This window comes from Serinus canaria, chromosome 10 (assembly GCF_022539315.1).
Source record: "Serinus canaria isolate serCan28SL12 chromosome 10, serCan2020, whole genome shotgun sequence".
Taxonomy (NCBI): Eukaryota; Metazoa; Chordata; class Aves; order Passeriformes; family Fringillidae; genus Serinus; species Serinus canaria.
In genome coordinates this window covers 8080698-8106602 of record NC_066324.1, presented here as the reverse complement: position 1 = coordinate 8106602, position 25905 = coordinate 8080698, and the positions used below count along the sequence as shown (strand labels likewise).

Sequence of the window (25905 nt, the reverse complement as noted above, 5' to 3'; positions counted from 1 at the left end):
CGGCTCTAAAAATGCGACCCAGAAACGTTCCCACATCCCAGCCCCATATAAATCAAGGGGGGAAAAAGGGGGAGCTCCATCCCAGCCTCTGTTTTTACAGAGCATCTTTCATGTGCAGCCCCTGAGAGAGGGCTTTGCCGAGCTTGTTAAGGATGGCTCCTGCGCCAGGCAGAGAGGGGGACGCACCATATGGAGAGGAGAAAAAGAAAAGGGGACACTGAAAATGGAAAATTATGCAAAGCAGGAGGAGAGGCACTGGGGGAAAGGGGGGAGGGAGGCAGCAAGGAGGTGGGGGATGGGGAGACAGGAGGCTGGAAGTGAGCCCTGACTTGGGGAACACCATTAGCTGGCACAGGGCTGTATGAGGAACAGAAGTTTCCTACGACCAGGTGCAGGACAGCCCTTTGTACCCTTGGGTGCTGTCACTGTAGGGCAGTTCTCCAGCCTGGCCTTCCCTGAGAGGGTCTGGGCTGTGCCAGGGCGATGCCCAGCTGGACTATGGTGGGTGCACTCTGTTTCTGGAGCTGTGCTGCACTGGGAGACACGGCAAAATGGGGTCCGTGGTGACCTACTTCAGAGGTGTCCTTAGGACCTCTGTTACTATAGCAATGAGGTTGCAAGCAAACATTACGGCCTTTTGGACAAGAGTTTTGCTTGTCATCAGTCACAAAAACCAGATTCATGTAAGAAGGTGCCAGGGCATTGTAAGAAAAGGTTCTGATCAATAACAATGATAGCAAGGGCCCAAACTGCCCTTGGGTCTCAGCTGGCCATGCAGTAAAGGTGGATGCTTGGGTGAGTGAATGGAGAAGCCAAATTCAACTGCCAGAGCTCTTCCCTTCCTCTTGGACCCAGCAGAGCCCTGGTGCTGCAGGGTGAGCTGCAGGGACAGTGCAGCTCAGGGATGCTGTGCAGGCATTCCTGTCCAGGCTTGTGTTACTGCCCAGCTTGTGCTCAAACTCCAGCATTGGCCTAACGCAATGTTTGGAGAAATAACTTATCTCTTCCCAACCCCGGTGTAGAGCTCCTTTCCCTATCCTGGAAACACGGACCACCTTTGGGGAAACACCCACCTTGTCACTGTGACAGCTTCTTTTTCCCAAAGCCACTCTGTGCCCCAAACTTGTGGCACTCTGCTGGCTCCGTGTCATGGGACATGACCATCTTGCACATCCTCACTGGGTGCAAGCCCCCTTCTCCAGCCCATCTTCCACCCAGCAAGGAAAGCCACACATGACCATGCTTGGTGCTGGTTGCTTTGTGACTCCTGCTTTGTCCCCTCTGTGCCATTCCCATCTCCCCATTCAGTGGCTTTTGTTCAGAGCAGCCAGTGTTTTTCCTTCACTCTCTTCAGCATTGCTCGACACCCAGGAACACAAACTGCTCCTGGCTCCCACCTCTCATCACTCTTGGCCCTGTCACAGCCTTTGATCTCACACCCATATCTGCCACAATTCTCCCTTTTCTAGCTCCTTCTGTTTGTTCCATCAGGAAACCTTCCCTTGCTGCATCCCAAATGGATCACTCCATTAAACCCATCTACTGGGCTTCCCTCCACTTACCACGGGTTAATTGACCATCAGCCCTGTGCCCCTAAACCCTCATTTCAGGCAGGTGTGAGGAAGATTCCTGTGAGGCCAGTGCACAGGAGAGGCTGGTGCAGAGACAGACGTGGGCCTGTGCCTGCAGAGATGGGCACGCTTGCCCTGGCATACACGTGTTCCTGCCTGCACATGCCAACACCTACATGTTCCTGCCCACGTTCCCGCTGCCACATCCAAGGCTCTGGGATTTCAAGGGGAGCTCTTGTTCTCCAATGGGGCACAGGAATTATCTGCACAGCACGGCTGTAGGTTGGGATTTGGGCTGTTTGGTCTTATAGACACTAGACTAAAAAGATGCTGTACCCATTCGGTTTCCTCAAGAACCATGCCCTGGAGTAAGGCTACAAGTGTTGGCCAGATCCTCAGTAAAGCCCTGGAATAAGCTGTAGGCACTGAACAGGATTCATTTAAGCAGAATACAAAGAAAAATAGCAAAAAATAAAGTTCACGGGGGCACACGAAAAACAGAGCTTCCACCCACAGAGCAGCTGTGTGGGGCTCTGGAGACAGGCAGGCAACGTGGGAGATGTTTCAGAGCTTGCTCTCAAAATGATACATTTGCAACCGATTCCCTTCTTCAGCCACTGGAGGTACACTGAGCTACCTGCCCTACAGAGAGACATTTCAATCTTCAGGCACAGGACTTTGTTCTGGGCTGCTTTAAGGCTGGCTGGCCTTTGTGGCAGCATGATGCAAAAATGAGATGTGCCTTCCTGGGAGAGGAAGAAGAGGGATGTACTCTATCCCCTGGTATTCTGACACAGGCAAGTGACTGCCCCTCCATGAACAAACCCAGGCAGAGGGGCTGTTTGGTGCTCTCACTGCAAATTCCCACCCACTAGGAATGGGTGGTGTGGGGAGAGCAGATGGGATTCAGGGTGTCCTTTGGATCAGGCTGGCCTCAGCTGCTGTGCTGGAAGCTGAAGCGTTTCCAGGGAGGATATGGCAAGAACAGTGAGTCCTGCCCAAGTGACTGTCCAAAGCGCTGGCACTTCGTCCTGATTCAACCTCGCCCCAGATTCCCGCCCTTGGCTCACATCCAGGTTTCTTTCTCCTTGACCCAACTCCATCAAAAGAAGCGCTGTTATGAGGCTCTGCTCTGAGTTTCTAGTCTACAAATAGAAGCAAAGCAGCACCTGCTCCAGAGCTGAACATTTCCACTAAACCCTATTTCGATGCCTGTCCCGGCCAAAGAAATCTTTTGGGACCGTGTCACTTGTAGGAGATGTTACATATTCCAACCTCCAGCAATACAAGACACTGATTCAATACTGAACTACACAATTGCTGTATATGTCCCTGCACTTCCACTTTGGCTGCAGAGATGCCCCACAAGGGCTCATGTCCAGCAAATATTTCTCTGGACAGGGACAGGGAGTTGGCTGCCTTGAGTGCTGGGGCCGATGTGTTTATCGGGCAGCAAAGCTGGCCCTGCCATCTCTCCCGGGGAAGCTGTGCCATGGGAGCTGCTAAAACAGCATTTCATTTCCAAACAGGGCCCCAGAGACCTCTTGTGTGAAGGATTCAACAGAGCGAGGCGGGGTAGAGCAGAACAAGGAGACACAACCCCAGGCTAAAAACAAGGCAGACCCCAGGTTTGATGGACCTTATTGCTCCGCACCAGGGCTCAGGCTGGCCTGTCCCCTTGAATCAGTGCCAATCTCTCCTGGGCCACCACTGATGGGGAAACAGCGAATTGGGATTTTTTTCACCTCCTTCTTCCCCCATTTTCCCTCCCCTAACTCCTTTTCCGCATCATAAGCAAAGTCCTAATAAAGCTCCCATCCCCACTGCCAGCCCTGCACCATGCTCCCAGCAGAAAAGAGATGCAAAGCCACGCTTGGAATCTGATTCCCCGGCTTTAAACGCTGCTCTGCCAGCAAAGTGCGACTTGAAAGCTCCCCTGTCACAGTTACAAAGCTCCGAACAGCCCTTCCTCGGATAATCACGCTTATCTCCAGATTAAGAAAGAGAGACCTGCAGCTGAGGCTGGTCACATGGGCTGGGATGTGGGCAAATCTCTTTTAAACAATCCCCATATAGCTGTGACCTCCACCGCAGCCCAAATACACCGTCCCTCGGTCCCACTCGAAAACCAGCTCTGGAGACATGACAGAGCATGTGAGAGGAGACGGGGCCGGGGATGGGGGGGCGGAGGGGAACCACGGGGGAGGAGTGAGAAAGCAACGGAGGAGAGGAGGGTGAGAAAGACGGAAGAAGAAATAAGTAAAGGGAGGATGTGGGAGAGGAATAGGATGTGGTGGAGAGGGAGGAAAAGTGCATGAATGGAGGGGGAGGATGATGAAGGACAGGGAGGTCTCTGCTGCTCTTCCTGTTGGGGATTAGTTGTCCCTGCACTGTCCTCAGTTTAACTCTTCCCACTCTGTCCCCGACTGGCAGCCTAGCCTGATTACGTGACTCCAGCTGTGCCAAGCAGCCTTGGCAGGGAGAGCACGTTACCTACTTTGCTGCCACGGATTCATTAAGAGGCTTTGCTTGTGTGGGAATAGTCATCCCAATGGGGAAAGGGAAAAAAACCCCTTCTGCAGATCAACCTGGCGAGGAGCTCTGACAAAGCGGTTTCCAGAGCCCTGCCCAGAGTTGGGAGCAGAATTAAGGAGAGATAGGGATGTGCAAACAGGAGATGAGGGCACGGGGGTGGCAGGTAAGCTGGAAGGGGTCCTTAGCATGGCCACTGCTCAGAGATGATGTACCAGACAGGGAGGGAACTGCAAGCCCTTTGCAGGATGCTGGTGCCTGGTTCTTCTTTGTGATTAAAGGCCACCTTGCATCTGGGTCAGGCATGGATGACACATTCACCCTCTGCGTAAATGAAAGGTCTGAGCAACCGCAGAGAGACTTTTTCCAACAGCAGGTTCCCCTCTTGCATCCATGTGGGATTAACACAATTACTTTGCAATGGAGGAGCCCAAACAGCTCTGAAAGAGGCACAGAGTGCTGGGGCTGCAGCTCTCTGAGGATGCCCACCTTCTGCTGGCACTGATTGGGGTTTCCAGCCACGGCCACCGGCTGCAGCCCGCCGGAGGGACGGCAGTGCTGCCTCTCCAGCTGCTCATTATTCACCCTGTGCAATTAGGCACCGCTGATAAGTCGGTGAAATTGCCTTTGTTCTCCAACTGGAAGACCTGCATTTCATGGGAATCCCTTTTTTCCTGCACATTACTGATGAGCTGCCCACTGTACCTACTGCTAAAGTGGCAGTGAGGATTTTGGGGCACTCTTTGGGCTGGCCCTCATAGATATCCCATGCAGGTCGATGGGGAGGTGTAGCCTGGCCCTGCCTGTGTCCCTGGACTTCTCTGAGCACAAAGGGGAGCTGCTCCTTGTGCAGCCCAGCAGGGACTTAGCTCTCCTCCAGGCAGGTGGGTTTGTCGCTTCCTGGCTATTTTACCCTCTCTCCATGTCACTTCCCAGCTTCCCTCCAAGTAGGAGAGCAAAACCCAGTGCAGCTCCAAAGTCAGTGGCGGAAGAGGCGGCAGCCCCACCCAACCCAAACACTGCTGATGCCAACAGCCCCCTTACTTTGTTCATGACCTTCCCCTTCCTCCCCAGCAAGCCCACCAGGAGTAAACCCCATGCTCTGCTGCTTGGACCAAGCATCTCTCACCCAGGCTCCCTGCAAGGCCAGCCCTGTTCCATTGTGTATCAGCTCCCGTTCTTCATTCCTTCACAGCAACAGAACCCAAGTATGGAAGAGAAGGCAAAGCAAACTGGAGCCAGTGTGAAGCTGGGTGCTACCAACCTTCACAAGAGGCAAGTTGTGCTCCAGTAAACTTCCCAAAATGACCTCTGCTTCAGAGCAGCCTTGTGCCATGTAAATCGCTGCTTTTTCAGCATCTGGCAGCTGCTCACATGGGACCACAGGGAAAAAAGACATCTTGGCCCATTCAAGAGTTTCTTCCCATTTTGCTCAAGAAATGTATGTGGGCTCTTAAGTCTTGTTGATTTAAGGGAAAGAATGCAAAATTAATTTAGACAGAAAATTAATTAGATGTGAACTGATGTTTACATCCCTACACATACAATGAATTCTTGTGTGAACCTACAGAATGCAGATGGATGGATGGATGAATGATAACAGCAGTCTAGGAATGACATTATATGCTGGTCCATACGCTGGGGATGTAGAAAGACTTTTCTCTGCATTGCTAATTAATAACTATATCCTGAGCAAATGTTGATAAATCCTTCATAGAGCATGTTATCTCTGTCTCTCCAACTCCTGTTCTGCATTTCTATTTGCCTGTTTCCACTGCTCCACCCCTGGCACCCACACGCTTCACTTCCCTCCCATATTTTGTAACTGGTAGCAGATTTGACTCCCTTTCTGGAGAAAGAGGCGGAGGTTTTGTTACTGGGGCTTTGTGTGAGTGATTGCATGTGTATGTGTGTATACAAAGATGGATACAAATCCATTGGAAATAAACACCTTTTAAGGGACTTGAGAGAAAGACACACAGGGCAGAGGAGAAGAAAGAGCCTACAGACCCTCAGCCAGACAATCAGCCAAGATGAAGAGAAAGAGCCAGTGAACCAAAAAAAGCCTCAGTTCTCTTTTAAACTCTCCATGATTTGCAAGGAAAGCAGCAGATCCCATCGCTGGGAAGCTGAGCTCTGGCGATGTAACCCTCACCCCTTCTCCCAGCCCCGCACAGCTCAATTACCCCAGGCTGCCAGGCTGCACTGAGCACACCCCCACCACCCCGCATCTCCCCCGCCGCCGAGACAGCTTTCACCAATGGAAGGAGTACAAATATATTCATTGGCACCTTATCAGACATGCATGCAAAACTAATTAACATGGGGAGACATGCAAGCTGCCACCCAGCCACAAATACACACCCACAAGCATGCACACACACACGCACGCATGCACAAGGCAACCCTTGTCTAGGGGGGACATTCAAAAGGCTTTGTCACTAATTTAGGCATCTGTCTCAGTCTGGTCTGGTCCTCCTGGCTGGGCTGGAGTTGTGGTTTTTTTCCCACTCTGTTTGACAATGCTGGGAACATGCCCGGAGACCCCTCATTCAAATCACCCCTTGACAATGGTCTCATTGTGTGAGCATATAGAAAAGGGAAAGGATGGGGGAGAAGATGTGGAAGGGGGGTAAGGAATTAAAATGTGAACCCAAGGAAGTGTTTACTAACACAAGCCTCGCAGCTGCCCCGTCTCTCCTCCACCCCCTTCTTCCGCCCCCGGCCGTTCCAATGGCCCAGCCTGTCCGCAGTTCGAGGCGGGCAGCAGGATGTCGGGACAGCGGAGTGGGCGCAGGGCTGCTCGGAGGTGCACAGAGAGCAGGCAGACTGAAGGGATGAAGCCTCAGGGCATTCAAGTCTTTGGCAGCAGGGGGGCAGGTACAGGTTAGAGAAGAGAAGATAGAGCCAGAGATGCCTCGGAGAGGATTAGGGACTTAAAATGTCCTGGGAAGGACATCTTCATGGAGGAGCAAGAGATTTATTGGTATAACCACTCCAAGGCTTTTTCCAGCAGGAACAAAAAGTGCTTAAACCTGGCCTCGTGGATTTAGAAAAAGTGAGCAGCCTTGCTGCACGGTTTGGACCGCTCTCTTTGGTACTGCAGGCAGACAGACACGCTACAGCACGAGAAGAAAGGGGGGGCAGCAGCAGGGTGTTGGAGCTGGGGGCTCAGAGGATGGACCAGACTCCCTTCAGGACCCCACTGCCTGCCTACTGCTAGTTATTAAATACCCGGAGAAAAAAAAAATAGGGAAAAACACCCCAATGCCCTGCCCACCCCCAGGCCCGCCTGGGGAAGGAAATAGTGAAGGTGCAGATGGGGGGTATTCCCCCCAGCCCCACCGCGCTTGGCTGGCCTTGGCAGGCTCCGTTCAGCTGGAAATGCCCAAGAGCCAGCAGAGCAAAGGCAAAGGGAGCTGGGGAGGGGGAGAAGACGATGACAACGTTTTCCATATATGCAAATGCATCCACACAAGATACCCAGAGGGAGACAAAACAAAGAGACCTCAAAGAGGCTGGCTCTGAGACCCGCACAAAGCCAGATACCTCTGCATACCTACAGTGTTTGCACACGAGGACCTGTGCAATGCAAGATGCAGTGTTGCCCAGAGGTTCCCCCCAAATCTGAGCAGATATCAGCCTAAAGAAAGCCTGGTGGAGGAGCCCAGTGAAAGCTGCAAATACAAATGCCACAATCCCACAGCCTCCTACACAAACAGGTGCACCTTAGGAGTACAGAACTATTCCCGTTCTTTAGCTTAGTCAGAGAAGAGAAAAGTTGTGATGCAAACCCACATGAGCCCTGACTTGGTGGGCAGAGGTAGCTCAGCTCCCCCGACATTGCTCCTGCAGTCAGATCCACCCCCTAGACCTTTGTGTGATTTCCATAAGAGGAAAGCTGGGAAATTCCTGGACATTACTAAACAAGGCTGGGCAAAATGTCACGCAGAAATCCAAGAATGTACACGAGGCAAAACCAGAAGTCACCTGTGCAAACACTTCTGCTTAAAAAAGGGAAACTACTGCAAGGTAAGCAAATCTGTGCTTTTTATCCAAACAAGTGGTTGTGAGCAGTTTTATTGCCACATTCCTGTGCCCCAATACACAGGGATAAGTACTCGACACGCAGGGACTCGGGGACAGAGCTGTTGTTTTAATAGGGCAATGAAGACAGCGAATGAAATAAAACCCTACAGAGATCAGCTTGCAGAACTCAAGGCTGAGAAAATCTATTTGATGGTAAAAGGAAACAAGGACACTCATGATTCTGCTCTCATTTCCATGCTGTAAATTTGGGCGGCTTTTACTGAACGCAATTAAATCCTCACTTAGGATTTAACCTGGTGAAGCTGAGGGCAGACCTTGCTACAAAGACCCACCTCTGAGCTCTTCCCCTCAACTTGCTCTGCAGAGGCCAGCAGGAGCTGTGAGAAAACTGAGTGAAAAAGCAAGGGAATTCATAGATCCCTGCCAGTGTGGCCATTTCAAAGCCCCCTTCAGCTCTGTCTTGCCTGTTCTCTCCTTCCCCAGTGATTTGCTGCTTTGCTCATGGAGCTCTGGCTGCAGGGAACAGTCAGTACCAGCCTGGCAAGCACAGAGACTCAATGGTTTTTGGGCATCTCCTTCCCTTCAGTTCCTCTAATGGGAACTGAAAACCCCAGCAAAGCCCCAACACATCCATTCCCTGCCTCTGGTGGCTGATCCTTCATTTCCAAAACTATTAGGGTCCCCGTGGGGATCCCATGCAAGACTCTTGCAAGAAACCCTGCAAGACCCTCTGTTATTAACACCTCTTTGACTATTCTTTACATTTCCCTTTATTTCAAGACAGGGCATTTCAAAGGCTTTTGCCCAACAGCACAGTTTAACACGCTCAGTTTCCCAAGCAACAAGTAATAGAACTCCTCACCTACTTGTACCACACAGGTAAAGTCACCTCAGGGCTGCGATCTTAAATCCATACATGCTTTTCCCCATGGACGTTGAGAGCTGTAAATCTCAACATTTCATTAAACAGATCACTCAGAACAGATTGCCTCACAACATAACTTCTCGGCTGGCCACTGCCCACGAGCAGATGATTTTACATGACATTTATTCATGCAAATTGCCGAGGCTGTAGTCTAGTTACCCAGCAAGAGCATAAAAAATTACAGTTTAGATGCATAAATGCTGGCACCATGAGAGAAGACACGATGAGACTGGAAACACATCCCTGGGTTTCACATACAGTGCAACAAAACTTAGAGGGAGTCCTCATCAGATGGGGATTTATCAGGAATGATCCCCCCAAAAAAAAAAAACGATCCAGGGGAGGCAAAGAAAGGCATGTGCAAGGCTGCAAGGGCTACAGAGAAATGAACTTCTCCTGCTGCATGTGCAGAAACCTGCCATGGGGAGAGCACACGCAACATTTTACGTCACTCACAAAGCCTACTCTGTCCAATAAAGTGGGGAAGTAAAACAAAGCATGAAATCCAGGCATAAATTAGCATCCCTCTAGCCTAGCTTTATTTGTGCTGCTGCTGCTGTGGATTAGCATCTAGCTGGCTGACAGGCTGATAGGCAGACAGAAACAGGGAGAAATAAAAAAAAAAAAAAAATCAGTGGGTGTCTTTTTTTCTCTATGGTTCCTGGGATGTCTGCCTTCAAAGTGCAGGCAGTACTCATCCCTTTAGGACCCGAATTTTTCCATCTTCCTGTGAGAGCAATAGGCTCTGCAGGAAAGCAAATCCCCCTGAGATATTTGTGCCTGCACCCTGTGGAGCCGGCACCCGTCATCCAACGCAAGCCCAGTGCGAACCTGTCACATCCTCAGCCAGCATGCCCCCGGCATCCACAGCTCCACTCTGCAGAGCCACAGGAGCAGCTATGGTGTGGGGTTGGGAGACCTTGAGGACAGCACCTTGCCACGGGCACACACAGGGAGCAGACGCCCCGGGATTAGCTCTGGATCATGCTCACCATCGCTTGGGGCAGCTGCTTCCTTCATTGCTTGCAGCCACGGCTGGGTTTGGTACCTGATCCCAGATGACATGACCGGGATCTCACGCCGGCATCTCCTCTCAGTTTGTGTCAGAAATGTGTCACTGCCTGCTCCTCGGGCAGGAGGACCTGCAGAGAGCTTCCATCGGGCTGACACACAGCCTCCCTCTCCTCAGGGCTGCATGGCAAAATGAGTGGTCGTCATCAGAGACATCCCTCCTCTCAGGGCTTGGTGGCCTCATGCCCACCCGCCCTTTCCAAGCGCAGCCATGAAAACAGAGCACTAAAGAGGTGCCAGTCTTGACAGCCACCACTCCAGTCCTTCCCAAAGCAGCCCTGGCAAAGGAGCCTTTCTGCCCTAGCAACTTCAGGCAGCAGAGAGAAGCTGAGAAGCTCCTCAGTGTGGCACTTGTGCACAAACTGGGGGAACAACAACAGTAAACTTGACTGTGGTGAAAGCAAACTGCAAAGCCCATTTCCACCCTCACTGAGCCATTCAGAGTTTGACTGGGCTCTCAGGTTGCAGATTTCTAGTCCTTGCCTGTCTTTTAAGGAGACAAACACAGAGCTCAGTTTTTAGGCTATGGAAATCAAATTTTCATCTGCTTTTCAAAGGTGGCCTAGAAAACACAGACTAATTCTACACAGCCATAAAGCAAGTCCCTCAGGAGTACAGCATGCAGTTCAAACACCCCCGTGTCCCTCTGCCTGCCACCAGGACTCCCACTGAGTGGGTCTGATCAGGGGATGGAAGTGTGAAAACTCCCCAGGATGCAGAGAATCCCTCCTCAGCAGAGCCCTTGCAGCTCTCAGCCCCTCAGCCAAGTGTGTTGGCCCTGCTGATCACTGGTGCCACAATCCCAGTAGATTGGCATTGCCTTTGGAGAATGGAACAGGCAAAGCCTTTCTTGCAGCAGGCATCTGTGGCCAGTTCTGCTTGCTCCATGCCCAAATGGGTCAACACAGGCAGGTTTTTCCCAAAGGAGGCAGAAGGGCACTCTGCAGACCTTCGAGACAGCTGCAGCTGGAAATAGCCCAAGCAGAAGAGATGCATCCCTGTTCCTCCAGCCACGCCTTCCCTGGAGTGCTTGATCCAAGTCTGGAATAAAGCACACCATCACTGTCCTCATCCCACTGCACACAGCAAGACAGTCCCCCACACATCCCCACAGCCACAGAGGTATCTATGGAAACATCCCATGGCTTCAGTAGGGAGGTTTCTTTTAGGGGCTAGGAAGGAAGGGAAGAAGGATGAAGAGAATGTAGAAACCGGAGGCTTTGTTTCCCAGCACTCAGCCATGCTGTTAATTAGGTAGCAGAGACCAGCCACTTCCTACCACATCCTCAAGCTCTTGCAGCAATAGCAGGCACTCCTTTAGAGTCTGTCCTTTGGGGATGAAAAGGAGGCAAGGAGGCAGAAGTCAGTCAGAGCCTACAGAAATGCAACAAGATGCAGGAAGTATCTTTCCTTTGCAAGGGAACAGGCACCTGATGGGCTCCCTAGCCAGCACTTATCTATATGAACCATTTGTTTCCTCCCCAAGCTCTCAGCTTGCTCTGACACATCACCCATTCCCCTGATTGCAAGCAAAATGAGTCAGATGGGTCCCAGCCTTGCACCCACTCAGAAGCCCTCTATTTCTACTCTGCTCCTCAGTGCCACGCCATCAGAAATCTCAGCCTAGGGACTGTGCAGGACCACAACTGCCTTAAGAGCCCGGTACAGGTCCGGACTCACACATGCAGTTTGCCCTTCTTTCTGGAGAGCTTCAGTACACTTCTGCATGAGATGCATTAAACTCACACTGGCAACAGCACATTCAGACAAGTGGCCGCTGGGACCAAGGCAATACCTATGAAATGTATCACAAATGGACTGAAGGAGCACATTCCCTTGAGTCACTGGTCCAAGTGGCAGCTTGGGACATGTCTGCAGCAGCCTGGGGAGATCCTGCACAGTACCATGAGGACACCACAGAGACAGCATCTCATCCTCTGGCTCTTAAGTAGAGTCTTCCACAGCGCTGCACACAGTACATGACCTCTCAGTTAAAGCAAAGAGCAAATAAATTTTAAAAAGCATTTTTTTTTCTGAGTCCTGGCAGCGTGGAAGTCAAACACTGTTTTTCAAGCTGTTCCCAGAATGAGACAGAGCCACATGTATCCACAGGCACAGCCAATCTGCATTGGTACAGCCTTGTTCCCACCACCTTCATTAGCACATACAGAGATGTGCATCCCTCTCTTGTAGAATAGGGTGCCAGGGACCAACATCACCAATTATTACCTTCTGGACCACAGGACTCTGTGCCCAGGGCCATACAACAGTGGCTGGGACCACTTCTGAGAGTCCTCAGTATGTCTAGGGGCTTACATGAGACCCAAGCCAGCCACTATCCAACCCAGTGTGATCCATGACACTTTGAGTTGTCAGTCTCTCTTTTCCTCCCTGTTCAGGTGTTATGCAGCATCCTGCACTATCAGCCTCGAGCTTTGAGTCTTGATCCCCAAAATTGCTAAGATTCATTCCAAAAACCAACTAATTGGAGGAGTTTTCTTCAGACTGATAATGCCTAAGCCCTACAAGGTCTTTGACTTGTTTTCAGAGTTTTCCCTGCAATTAAGATGTCCCTAAAAACATTTCTTGTTAGCATAATTCTATTAATTTTAAGTGAGAACTGAGACTTTTAAACAGTCCTTGATTACAGTTGCTGGAGGTTTGCAACAGACACCCCAAATCCCAAGGTTTGCTCTAAAACCCTTGTGAATTATTCTAGTCCAGCCTTGCCAGCTGCTCTTCTACCCGAAAGGCACCTTCCCTTGAGAGCAGGATAGTAGAAGAAGGGAAGAAAGCTGGAAAACAGCCATTTCTGGGACTACAAATGAAATCAGGAGGAACAGTCCCAAAAGCCTTTCTTAGCCTTGGCCACCAGCAGCAGCTACTCATGAAGCTCCCACCAAGTGAGAGCCAAAGGAAGAGACACATTGATCCTGCCTTGCTAGATTTTATGCCAAGCTTGTCAGCAAGGCACGCTCAGCTTTGGCTGCCCAGCAAATGCAAACCTCTCCTTTGTGTGGCTTTCTGGACACCTCCCGCTGCCCTCTCTAAATCCTAAAGCCAGCAGCATCCCTTGCTAGGTGCACACCATGCCAGAGGCAGTGAAGACGTGCTCCTTGCAGCCTCCTGGCCCCAGGCCTTCTGCCAACACCATCCCAACATGGGGCACGCAGGCAAAAGAGCTGCCGGAGGAATCCACACCAAGCGGCGCTGAGCACGACCTTTCTGCTTTACAATGGTAACCTGAATCCTAAATACTGGATTTCTAGGCACGCATTAAAGCCATGAGACAATGGAGACGGCGAGGCTGGGGCTGGCTGCAAGCCAGCTCCATGCCGGCCCCGCCAGCGCCCGATGTTTCCCATTTCCTTCTTTTTTCACCAGGGCAGATAAGCTAAGTCCCCCTAAGCCAGGAGGCAGGTGCATGCAGAGCTCACCCCTGACTCGGGGACTGTGCATGACACACCCCCCATAGAAGGTGGATGCCCAAGAAGACCCAGAGAGGTGGTTGCTTTCCTCTCTCCCTCTATCTCTCATATGAGCATTGCTTCTCCTTTAATTGGTTTCATTCATGGCGGCCCTTTGCTAAATGTAATTATGCCAGGCTCTCTCCATCTGTCTGCATTCAGGAAGAGACATTGCTCTCACTGTTTTTATCTTCAATCTTTATTTCTGCATTAATCCCCGCTCTGCAGCTCACATGTACAACAATGTCCAGGACCTCCTGAGGACATACAGACACATAATGAAGAGCAGGATTTGTCCCTGGGTCTCTCCTGGCTGGAGGACATTTTTTCACAGGGAAAGCCCCATACCTCAGTCACTCTGTAACATCTACATCTCTCAATGATACCTCCACAAGCCAGTCCTTTTGCAGACACTCAAGAGTTGTCTGTGAGCCCAGGCAAGAGGAGACGGCTTGATTTTGTCTGCATCACAGAGATGTCTCTGCCCTGTCTTCCCAAGCCCGGTACATAAAGGTAGCAAGATGTCTGCTTAGGTTGACATGGACCGCTTTTCACATGGAGACAGCATTCAGTCCCAAAGTACCACACTCATTTTCCTTTCCAGGAATGCAGACAGGGTGAACACAGCCGAGCACAGGGATTAACAAACCTCAGCTCTGCAAGGGCAGCTCATAGCTGCATAGCTGAGGCTGCAAAGCGCCCAACACACCCAGAAGGATTTCATCCCTAGGGATTCATTACCCAAGGTCCTTACACCTTCCACAGCCAGGGTAGGTAGATCTTGGGAGAAAACACAACGCTAAAGGAGCTGTTGGTTTATCGAGAGACCAAACCCAGTGACACAGACCCTGGGCAACCAAGCACCATCTGGTGACCGCCGGCTCCCGACACAATAGCCCACGTTGGCATGTTTATGATAGAGACCAGAGGCGGATTCCCATTATCCCCATCAGATCCTGTGATGTGGTTTCAGGAGAAGGACCATGAGAAGCAGATGGGATGGCAGAAGAGAAAAGAACGCAATGAGACAGACAGACAGGAGAGATTTATATGAAGCTAAAGCACATACCCATAAACATGGGATAAGTAAATAGCATGTAAGTATGAAATTAAATGCAGGGAATCCATGGCATCCAGTAATCAGTCAAATATCTCCTTCACCTCTCTTTCAGTTTATCATCGGCATTTTAAAATGAGATATTTATGCCAATAAGTAAGCCAGTTGTATATTGTAACCCTGCAAATATTGGCTTGGATCTGAGAGATTCGTCCCGACAGACAATTCATTTTTACAGTTATTTTTGGACTCCCGGCTTTCGTGGAACACCGGCTCTCTGTGTTGGATTTTATGCCCCTGAAATGTATTTACAATGCATGGCATCTGTATTGTGCATTACACACTTAAATCATTGCATTTCATTCATCGCTTGTAAAAAAAAATATTGCAATATCCTGAAGCTCTGAATACTCAAATTCAAAATATAACTGCTGCATTTTCAGAGTAATGCCATAAAATAATGTTGTATTTTTAGATAAAGGAGGGAAAATTGATCATGAGGAACATGGATTCCCAAGATCTGGGAAGAAGGGGAGTTTGGATTTCACACCACGATAAATGGGTAAAAAAAATAGAACTAAAAGCTGAAAAACCCACAAAGGTTTATTTTCTAAACAAGAACATGGAAACATTTTGTCACTTAAACAAAGGGAGGAGGGCGGGGGAGGCTCCGCATCCTTGGCTTGCTCTCTGCAATGGACAAATACTATCAGAAACAAAAAGCATGGCATAGTTAGCAGGAGCTCAGCGCTTTACAATTAATGGTAGGTATTTAAGTTCCTTTCAGGGGAAGCCTTCTGCAACTGGGGGTAAAAAAATTTCTTGGTTTAAAAGCCTTCTGTCATTGTTGCCCACAAGCAGAAGAGAAAGGCGCTTTCTTTGTCATCCGGGGGTTTATGGCAACACCTTAATATGTCCTTTTCATAGGTGAAGCAAGGCACACAAAGCAGCCGCGTGCCAATGCGTCCCCCCCGCCACCAGCAAAATAAATAAATGGAGGAACGCGGGGACTGCGGCCGTCGTAATCCCTCAGCAAAGAGGCAGCGAGGATGGTCTGGCGGGGTAAATATCGCACGTCTCCTGCCAAACCCCGCGTGGGCTATTGTCCCGCCACCCCTTTTAGATGTCATTAAGGATTTTTCGCATACAACCAAACGAGCGGAGGGGATGAACGCGCTCGCCTCTTCCCCACCAGTTGGAGAAGCCATGACGAGGCGGCTGGAAGCCGGCGCAGGAAAAACACAGGGCAAATTAGGAAGTATGTTAATTCAGTTAATATCACAGAGGGGCTGGCGGGCGGTGGGGGGGAGGTGTGTGCGCAGATTTTCCGCCCGAGGAAGGAGGTGGCAGAGAAAGAACTGGGGCATGCCAGCTCCCGTTATTGTTCTGCCTTCATCGGTAATTAGCAAGATAAGGAGGGGACGGCGTGAGGGAGGCAGCGTGGCGAGGACAAGGCAGCGCTGCACCCCACCTCATGCCCATGCGGCCATCTTACAGGCGGCGCTCGCCTCCCGCAAAATGGCCGCCGGGGCCCACACTGCCTCAGGCCCGCAGCTGGCCCATCCCAGCGGGCTCCCCTCCGCCAGCCCCGAGGCAGTGGGCACCCGGGAGCAGTGGCAGCCAGTAAAGGGGGCCCCAGGAGAAAAGGAGTTGCCATGGTGGACCAGAGTGCGCTGGCGAGCGGCCATCTTAGCCCGGGCCCTGCTCACGGCGCCAAGGCGCTGGGCACGCGGCACTCCCACAGCTCTCTCCCCAGCCCTCCTGGCTGGAACAATCTTGGTACACTTCTCCTTCACCAGGCAGCACACATTGCCTGGGCCCTGCCCGTGGCCACAGAGGCGGCTGTGCCCTTGCCATGGCTTTACCGTTGGACACGAGCGGGCTTATCCCCACCCAGGCAACCGCCTGCCTCACTGTGTCCCGGTGAGTTCTGAAGGCTGCCAGGCACTGGAGTGGCCCTGGAAGACACGGCCTGGACAGATAGAGCATTCCAAATGCTACAAGGCAAGATGTTACCTGTCCAGTCATCAGAGAGTGAGTTATGGGAAAATGATGCCTTTCCCCTGGCTGAAACAAAATAAATCCCAAACCAAAACTGCAGCGATATCAGTAAAGAAGACATGAGCTTCCTAAACCTTAATTTAACACAAATTTAAAACAAGGTCAGTTATAAAATGCATGGTTACACAGACGACATAGACAAAGCTACAGATACATTTCTCACTCCATGGGAGCTTTACAGTGGACACATCAGGGCTGCTCAGTTCTCCAAATGAGCAACACCAAATACCAAACAAGGAACCCTCATCTCTAGTCTCAGGCTGCCCTGGACAAGACCAGCAATGACTGACACTAAAGCAGTATTTGGGAAGCATTTCATGTGTCTTTAGCTATGATGGGACCACTTCAGATGGTGCAGTAGGCACACAATGCACGTTGAAAATTCGGCTTCTGCTCCAGTACTCTGTGGAGAACCAGAGGGTGATTGCAACTGCATGCAGGCAGGGCCATGTTATACATCTCAGCTAGACAGTGAAACATAAGGGATGGCAGGCTAGCTGCTCTGCTCCAGGGTTGTCTACACGGAAAACCACACCATTATAATGACAGCACTATAGGTCAACTGCTGCTGCTCCTCGCCACGCTGGTGCACATCCTCACTCTTAAACTGGCTTTCTCCAGTTTAGCTTAAACTGCTTCCAGCAGTGGTATACAGGAGAGTCCTGCCTTCTGCTAAAGTAAATACCCACGGAGGTTGTAGGAGTACAGCTCCTTGCTTTAAAATCCGCCCCCCAACCGTACGTCTGTAGCCAGACCTGCCCTTCGGCTAACCTTTCTGTACTCCGCACACTCCTGGGCTGTTCACAGTGCCCGTGAAACACTATTACACCCTGCTTCCCTTGGGTGCTAATCCTGCTTGTCAACCCAAAGGCAGAAGCAGACGGTGGCTTGGCATTTTGATTACGTTGTGATCTGTTTGAACCTTCCAGATTCTTTTGATGTCTGTGCAAATTTGAAAGGGGGAGCCTTCATCCCCCACAATGAAACTCTGCTATCGCATGGTGAACCATCTCGGGACTCCTATGTCCATAGCCACTGCTAGATTTGAAGTGGGGAGGGGAGTTGCAGCTCCTCCAGGAAGAGTCTGAATTTCAGACTAACCAGTTCTGGCCCTGAGCAGAGAACACTACAGGGACAGCGTGTTGCTCTTCAAACAAATGCATGCGTAGGGGAATGTGCGCATGCACAGAGACACCAGATTTATACAAATAGATGCATTCATAGGAAAATGCAAATAGCATCCTCTTCCATCCCAGGCTCCCTTCGAGCTCCTGACATCCCAAGGTTTCAGAGGAGTACAACGGAGCCTCAGATCAAACATTAGCCCTGCGGGGGTTCCCTCAGGGAAGCAGCCATGCACTGGGGTCTTTTCCCCGCTTCCATGTGAGGTTTCCCGACCCGGCCTTCCGTGGGTGCTCAGTTCTGACACGCGTACGACACGCGCGCACGCATGCAGAGCCTCGCTAAAAAGTGCTCTGGGAATTGAGCTCCACTTCCTCTTTCTCCTGAATCAATTGTCATAAACCAGCTTTTGTTTTATTTTTAACAAAGCGACAGAAATAATCTCCACACACAGCCCTTGACAGTCCCACGGCCCTGTCCTTTCACTGAACAAGGTGTCCGGGGCCCCTGAGGACATGGGCACAGGGAGACAGCAGGGTAAGAAAGACCAGGAGAGGCTGCTTTCCAGGTGCACAGAAATCCCCTGCTCCTCTCTTGAGCCCATTGCTTGGCAGGTAGAGAGGTGGTGAGATGAGAAGGGGACTGGATGGTGGGCAAGGCACTTCCAACCTCTCCAACCCAGTCTCCAGCTGTTCCCTTCATCCCCTACCCACTGGAGTACCCACTTTCAACCTGCATTTTACCTTGCACCCTGATCTTCTTGCTCTTCTGTGCCAGCAAGAGGTGACTCCTGCAGCACCATTGCAGCAATTGATGGGCTGACGTGCAACCTGTGACAGCCCGAGCTCTGCCTGCCTGTGGCAAACCCCTGTCTCCAGCATGGCCAAGGACTCATCTCTCCTCCTCCTCCTCCTCCCATCCCACACACCCAGGTTCAGGACTCAGACACATATGGAGACATTTCTTGATAAAACCTATCAGTGGGTGAGTGGCAGCTGAGCAGGTACTGAGCAAGACGTGGGGCCAGACAGCAGCCAGGGGGGAAGGCAGCGGGTGGAGGGAACGTGCCTCGGGAGGAATACTCACAAAGGGCTGCTTTCATTAATAAAACATTCCCCCCTCGGTTGCCTTTTGATTTGGGTGTAAGAATTAACCCCATCTGCCCAACAGCACGCTACCTACCAAGTCATCTCTACTGAGGAAGGCTGTCTGACGTGTCTGCTCAATTGCCTGGCTTCCCACTGCCCACACTCCTTGGCAGCCCAGACCCCTCCAAACAGCTCACCAGCCTCTCTGGGTCTGCCCTGTGGAAGAGATCCTCTTCCCACAACATAGATTAGACCCAGTGAAAATAGGCTTAGTGAAAAGACCATTTCACTATTAAAGCCACCCCTCCACAACTCCCCCCCAGCTTCACACTCTCTCACAACCAGAAAGATTATAACAAATCCTGGTCACCTTTTGCCCCTGCTAACTACTGCTCCAGTCTTTGCACCGCATGCCTTCTACCACGAGTAGAGAGCTGGGCACAGGGAGTACTTATATATATACACACACATCTATCTAGTCAGCACTGGAGGTGTTCAGCTGCACAACACACATCTCCCTGCACAGCATCTCGCCTTGTCACAACACCCCAACCCATCCCTCTCTGCTGTAATTGCAGCGCCTGGTCCTTGGGCATCAGCAGAAAGTTGCAGCAAATCCTACGTTGGTTAAAGCACAATCTGTCCATTCAAAATTGGTGGGGGGTTGCTTTCAAATCACTGAGACATTTCTATTCCCTTTCTGTTTAAAGTAAAACCGAGATGCAGAGATGCCTTCGAACCGACAGCCCCTTCATTTTTCCAGAGGTGTGTTTTAATGAGTGACTCGCCTTCCAAAAAGGGGCCGGCAAAGGGGAAGGACGGCAGATTCTCCACACAAATTCAATAGCTGGTAGGTTGCCATGGGCTAAAGCATTTCTTTGCACACATGAAGGGAAGGGACTCCAGAGCACTAAGGGTTTTGCCTCCCATGAGTTATAGCTCTACCCTTCAAGAGCGGAATAAATGCTTTATCCCATTGCAGCCTGTGATGTATTCTACATAGATGGATTGATTTCCCCTATTGTTCTTAATAAATCCTGGCGCATGAAGAAACTCACTGCACAGCCATTTTTCCTGCCTTGTTCTAAGTTGCAGGAGTAATAAGGGTCAGATGTGACTGCAGTGGGAAGCAAAGGCCGTGCACAAGGCAGTGCTTTGTGGGATGCACTGGGTGAGCTTGCAGGGGCTTGGTGGGTGCAGGCAACCAACTCCCTTTTCCCTGTGTATTCCCCCTTTGAGTCGAAGCTGAGGAAAAAGGGAACCATGGCTGGGTACCGCAGCACTGGTGTGGCTCTGACAGGAACAGCTACTGCCAAGCCAAGCCTCCCAGATCTGCACAGGGAAAGACAAGGCTCTAGCCTTCTCTGACTTGAGTTCTCCATTGTGAGAGATAAATACATATATTGCATTGTCTGATAAGTGCAGGGCTGAGCACTGCACCACTGTAGAGCCTTCCTAAGCACACCCAGCTCTCTGTTGTGCCTGTCCATCACACCTGTCCCTGCCCACGTGCCAGCTGAGAGGAGTCCACACCGTCAACACAGAGGCTCCTCTGTTTTTTTGTTTGTTTGGGGTTTTTTTAAATCAAAATGCCAAACCAACCCCCTCTCAATTACTCCCAACAGCACAGCTCAGAGCCCCGGATTGTTGTTAAAAGGTTCTCTCCTTCCCTACCATCTTTTCTACTCACAAGGATGACACTCACCCTCTTTCACTGCTACAGGAGGCACTGCTGGGCTCCAAGAAGCAGGTGGCTCTGCACAATCCTGCCTTGGCCACCTGCCTCCAGCTCCATCCAGGCTCCCTGGATTATCGCTGCTGGTCTTCTCTAGCAGCAGCTAACAACTGGCCCTGTTTCAAAAGCCTGGCTGGGAATTTGGCTGTTGGAGAGAGGGAGGGATCAGGTAAAAGAGCTGGTCTCCCATGCATGAGTTGGACTCAATCCTTCAGCAAGACTTCCAGGGACTCACCTCTCCTTGCTCAGGTGGAGACGTCCCAGCCCTTCCCAAGGCATCCCACTCCAGGAACTCTCAGTCATGTCTGATTAAGAAAAAGAGAATTTGTCTCAATTAGAAAGAGGTTCCCATATGCATGGACGGATGTCAAGTAATTACCGCATGTCACTTGTGTTTGGAAAACAGACCTTAAATTTGGGGCCGTGCAAACTTGCACACACAATTGCAAGTGAGTTACAGACCTTGGCATGCTCCAGAGCATACGTTGTGTGGATGCTTTCAAGCCCATCCCTCGGCTGAAATACACCCAGCCACGTAAAATACAGCCAGACACGACCCTGTTCTCTAATAAGGAAATAAAGCCGAGTGGACCTGCATTGCCAGACCCCAGACAGCAACACTGTCTCTTTAATTTTCTCCCTGGCTATCTCATCCTTTGCACAAACTCTTTCCTCCCCGTGGCTTCTTCCAGCCTGGTGGGCAAAGTGGGAAAACATCATTAGGGAGGAAAAATAATTTAGTTTGTTAATCAGTATCCAGTGGTGGGAAACAAGAAAGACAGAGAGCTGGGCTGGCGGTTAGGGCTTAGGAAGGGCCAGCACAAAGCCCACCATTCATGACATCTGGGGCTGGGATTCTCATTGAATTAAACAGACACAAAGAGCAGAGGCATTTCATGCTCTCTTCACAAGAATTATCATATCTCCCTGGCACTAGGAAACCTTCAGCACGGGAGAGGGGGAGAGAGAGAGAGAGAGAGAGAGAGAGAGAGAGGGGAAAGCGGGCAGGCTGGGTAGAAATATGGGGCAGGGTAGAAGAGGCTTTGTTCCAGGGTTGGATTTATGGATGGGATGCGGCGCGTTGCTTTGCAGGGAGAGACAGGGCCCTGGCGCGCTGGGTCTAATAAGAATCAGCAAATGTGAAACAGGGGGCCCCTGTGTACCATGAAGCAGGGAAACCCACGTTTGACAAGCCAACAGAATAACCGCTCGCGTCTCAAGGCTGTGGAAGGATGCTGACGTTCCTACGAGATGTGTCGTCTTGTGTGTGTGTCAGCGAGGAGGGGGAGAAGGGGAGAGGCAAGGAGTATAAACAAGAGACCAGGCAGCATCGTTCAGTCATGAAAATTAATTAGCTGATGTGCAAACCATGGCTGCCTCTTCCTACTGCCCTGCAAGCATTCCCCATAAAGCTATGGTGTGTGCAGATCCTGTGACTGGGAATGACAGGGGCAGATTAGGCAGCTCCTTGGGACACAAGCCTGGCAGCAAGAAACCCACAGCCCGTGCAGAAAAGGTGAGGAGGGGATGATTAGTGTCCTTGGGGAAGGGGCAGAGCCCAGGGACCAGAAGAAAGAGAAAAGGGAGAGACCGGGCACCAAGCTGAGACCAGGAATCGTGTTGCTGCAGCAGCATAAATTGGGGTGGATCTCAAAAACCAGCCATTAAAAAACCAGGGGCTGGTGGACAGCAAAACCACTTAGGGTTTAGATCACAAACTCTCTGGGGCAGGACCTGTCATCTCCTGCAGGCTCACACCATGGAGGCCTGTCCTACTTGGTCTCTGGGCATTAGCAGAAGATCTACTTTAAATACTAATTGCTCCATGATCAAGACCTGTGAGCTGCTGGGAGGCTCCCTACAGCATTACCTGTGGGAAGAGGGGATAGATCTCTGACCTCACATCCCCAGGGTAATTTGACCCCGTGCACTAGTGCCACAAGAAAATATTACAACCCAGTGATGAAGATGAGCAATTCCTGACCAACTTCATATATCCCATCCCCAAGCTTTCAGATCCTACTATAACATCATGTTTATTCTTTGGCTGGAACAACCACAGAAGAATGAGGGTGCCAGGGAAAAGGGCAAAAAAAGGGAATGAAGGGATGCAGAAAGTGATTGGTAGGGAAAAAACAGAAAAGACTCTTTGACATGGAATGTGCACAGTGAATACAACGTGCTGGAAACAAAGGGATGCAGGGAGAGAGGAGAGGCTGGGATGGGCATCTCGGCAGACATGTAGGTAAAAGTTGAAAAGGAAGCACTAATTAGCACCCAGACCATCACTTTCCATTAATAGCTTGTCACCGTTTCCTTGATGTTGCTGAGAGCAGGGAAGTTGGTATGTGTGATGCTTACCTGTCTCTATCTCATTAACAGAAGTGAGGGTGAGAACAGATGTTTATTGCCTGCATTCAGATAGACAGGCCCTTTGCTGAACTGAGAGGCAGGAGAGAGGGGGAAAGTTATGAAAGAGATGCTCATGAAACACAAGCCAAACCCAAACAATGGAAACCCAAACGCAGGACACTTGGAAACCTGTGCTGATCCAGAAACAGTCCCAGGCAGGTATCAGGTTCCAGGAATTCTGGAAACACAAAACTGCTCAGTCAAATAATTATAACCCAGGGCAAATACACTGCCAGCTGGGGGAGAGTGCTCTGGTACTGGCACAAGGTATGTGCAAGGGGCTGTGACTGCATTATACCTGGGAAAGTAAAACAAAGGGCTGCTTACTTGCGAGACTGATTTGCTCAAGGTGTCCACTCCACTAAAAAACACAGCCAAGCATCTTACTGAGAGCCAGAATGGAGATACCCACCAGTAAACAAAGGAAAAAAATAAAACAAAAAAGTGCTATTTCAGGCGAAGATAAATGTGCTTTGCATATAATCACCTTTGGAGTAATTCTTCCAGCAGCTAAAAAGGAGATTATCCCTCCTATGTAAAACACAAAGGCCTCTCCTTTCCCTTCAACGTGTGGAATGGTTCCTGACAGTGACATGGGAAAGAGGGAGTGTGCAAGGCAAGGCAAGGCAAGGCAAGGCAAGGCAAGGACGCCAATCAGCAGGTACCTTCTGGAGAGCTGGTAGCACACGTCTGCTGGTGTGATGACGGGAGCGTGCGTGTGTGTGCACATTCCTAGGGACACCCTCGCTTCCACCAGCACATGAATTCACTACGCAAGCAAAAGGCTCCTATAGAGCAGGAGCCCAAACCTCCTTAGGAAGGAACGAGGGAAAACCAAAGGCAAAGAAAACATCAAGGCAGGGACTGAAGGAACAAAGGCTTCCCCCCTCTCAGCTTGGAGACATCTTCTTGGCCATTTAGCTCAGATCAAGTGTAGGCTCTGTTGACTCCCCCATCTATTCAAACGAACACTTTCAATAGTCTGATAGGTCTTTTCTGCTCTACAGCTTCTCTACCCCTGTGTTTGACATCTCCAGCCAATGCAGTTAATGCCACATGCAGAAATACTGCCCTGAAGAGCCCTTGCTTAGATTGCGTGGTCAAGCACTTCAAAGTTAGGAAGGGTCCAATTTATGGCTGTCCACGCAACCTTAATTCCACCTCGCTGTGCAGCCACTCTGGACAGGAAAAGAGGGAGTGAGCTAAAAATAGGCTGTGACCGTGTCGTCAGCCTCGTAAGGGCATGGGCAGGGAGAGGCTGAATTAACATCTCATGGCCAGAATGAAATCAGGTACCCCCCGACTTGCCAGCGCTTGCTGTGGTGCCTTCAACCATGTACATTTTTAATATACAGAAATCACGTGCATTCTAAACATACAGAAAAATGCATTATTTATAGCTAATAAATAATAGATTGTTTATATAAGCAAAAAGAAAAACAATTGTAGGCAAGTGTAACAAATTCCCCTTCCTCCACCCCGCACCCATCCTTGCTTCATCCTGTGCGGGCAGAGAGATTTTCAAGCCCCAAGCCTCGGCACAGATTTCTGCCACTATGAAATACAGGACTAATGTTATCTGGCAGCGGCAGAAGGCTGCTCTCCCGGGGCCGGTGGAGAAGGGGACTGCTGGGGCTGGCAGTGCCCAGGCCAATGCACCCACGTAGCCTTCACTTTTCCCTCCTGGCAACAGAACACGGAGGAGTTTTCTCCCAGGAGAAGGGTCTGTGCTGGAAGGATATGACCTAAAGGTGGAAAGGGGTGATGGAGCTGGCTGTGAACACACTCCCACCTTCCCTGGCTGGTCCAGAGCTCTGTAATAAAGTGGTGGGAGTCCATGGTTTCACCCTGCTCCTAATCTGTTATTATTATTCCAGGGAAACAATAAATTTTAATTCCCCCCCCCCCCCCAAGAGGCAAGCAAAGGGAAATCGTGATTCTGAACAATTCATAATTCAGCTAAACCTGAAAGGAATTTAAGGGACAAAGAACAGGCATTTCTCGACTCGAAGAGCTTCCCCCAGACGAATTTCAAGGGCCCACAGCAAACAATGGGAGTGTCAGAGGTTCTCAAAAAGAAAAAAAAGTTCAAGAATCTTTACAATAAAAAGTGTTAGGCAACACAGAGGTCAGAGGCAGCTCCTCCTATAATAAATAGCACGACTACCCTACATTAACTATAGGAGACATTTTAATGCAGTGCCTCAGCTTCGTGCTAATTATACTTTTTCACCATATTTTGAACCTAAGAAAAAATGTCATCAGTTAATTATAACAGATGAGGGAGTGTGAAGACTTCCTCAATAAATAATGGCTTGATATCTCATATCCAACAAGCTGCGTGCTCTGCTCTGAAGGTGCCCAGAAATATGTCCTCTCAGGAAATATATCAAGAACTGATGGTCCCATAAGCTGGGTTTGTTTCCAAGCCTTGATTTTCAGCCCAATAATTAAGTGATTTTTATGGATTGGGGAGAGTAAAGGTCGTGGGACTGCTGGAATGGTGCCAGAGAGAGTAAACGTTTAAAAATAAATAAATTCCTAAATCAAAATGAGATACAATAGACCTCAACAAATTCCCCCCACGGCTGCACAGGTGACCATGCAGACACAATTTGGCTTCTGGACCCATGTCCCATCCTTCCTGCATTTGTGGCATCTCCATGGGAGTCTGGCATGAACTGAAAAATCCTGGTTTTAATGAAACCAGGACACTGCTGCCAGCATGCCACCAGGAGCCAGCCACCACTGTCCACCTACCCAGAGGAGGAGGAGGAAGGGCACTGCGCCCCTGCTGCTGTGCCACCCTGGGCA

At 50.3% G+C, this 25905-nt stretch overlaps 1 long non-coding RNA gene across 1 annotated transcript in view; it reads right to left on the bottom strand.

Moving 5' to 3' along the window:
• LOC103816068 (uncharacterized) overlaps window positions 1–25905 on the bottom strand; it is a 34939-nt gene that overhangs the window by 4177 nt on the left and 4857 nt on the right. The window contains exon 2 of the long non-coding RNA XR_003944884.2: window positions 20915–20984. This is a non-coding gene — a long non-coding RNA (uncharacterized LOC103816068). The remainder of the gene's footprint in view (window positions 1–20914; window positions 20985–25905) is intronic.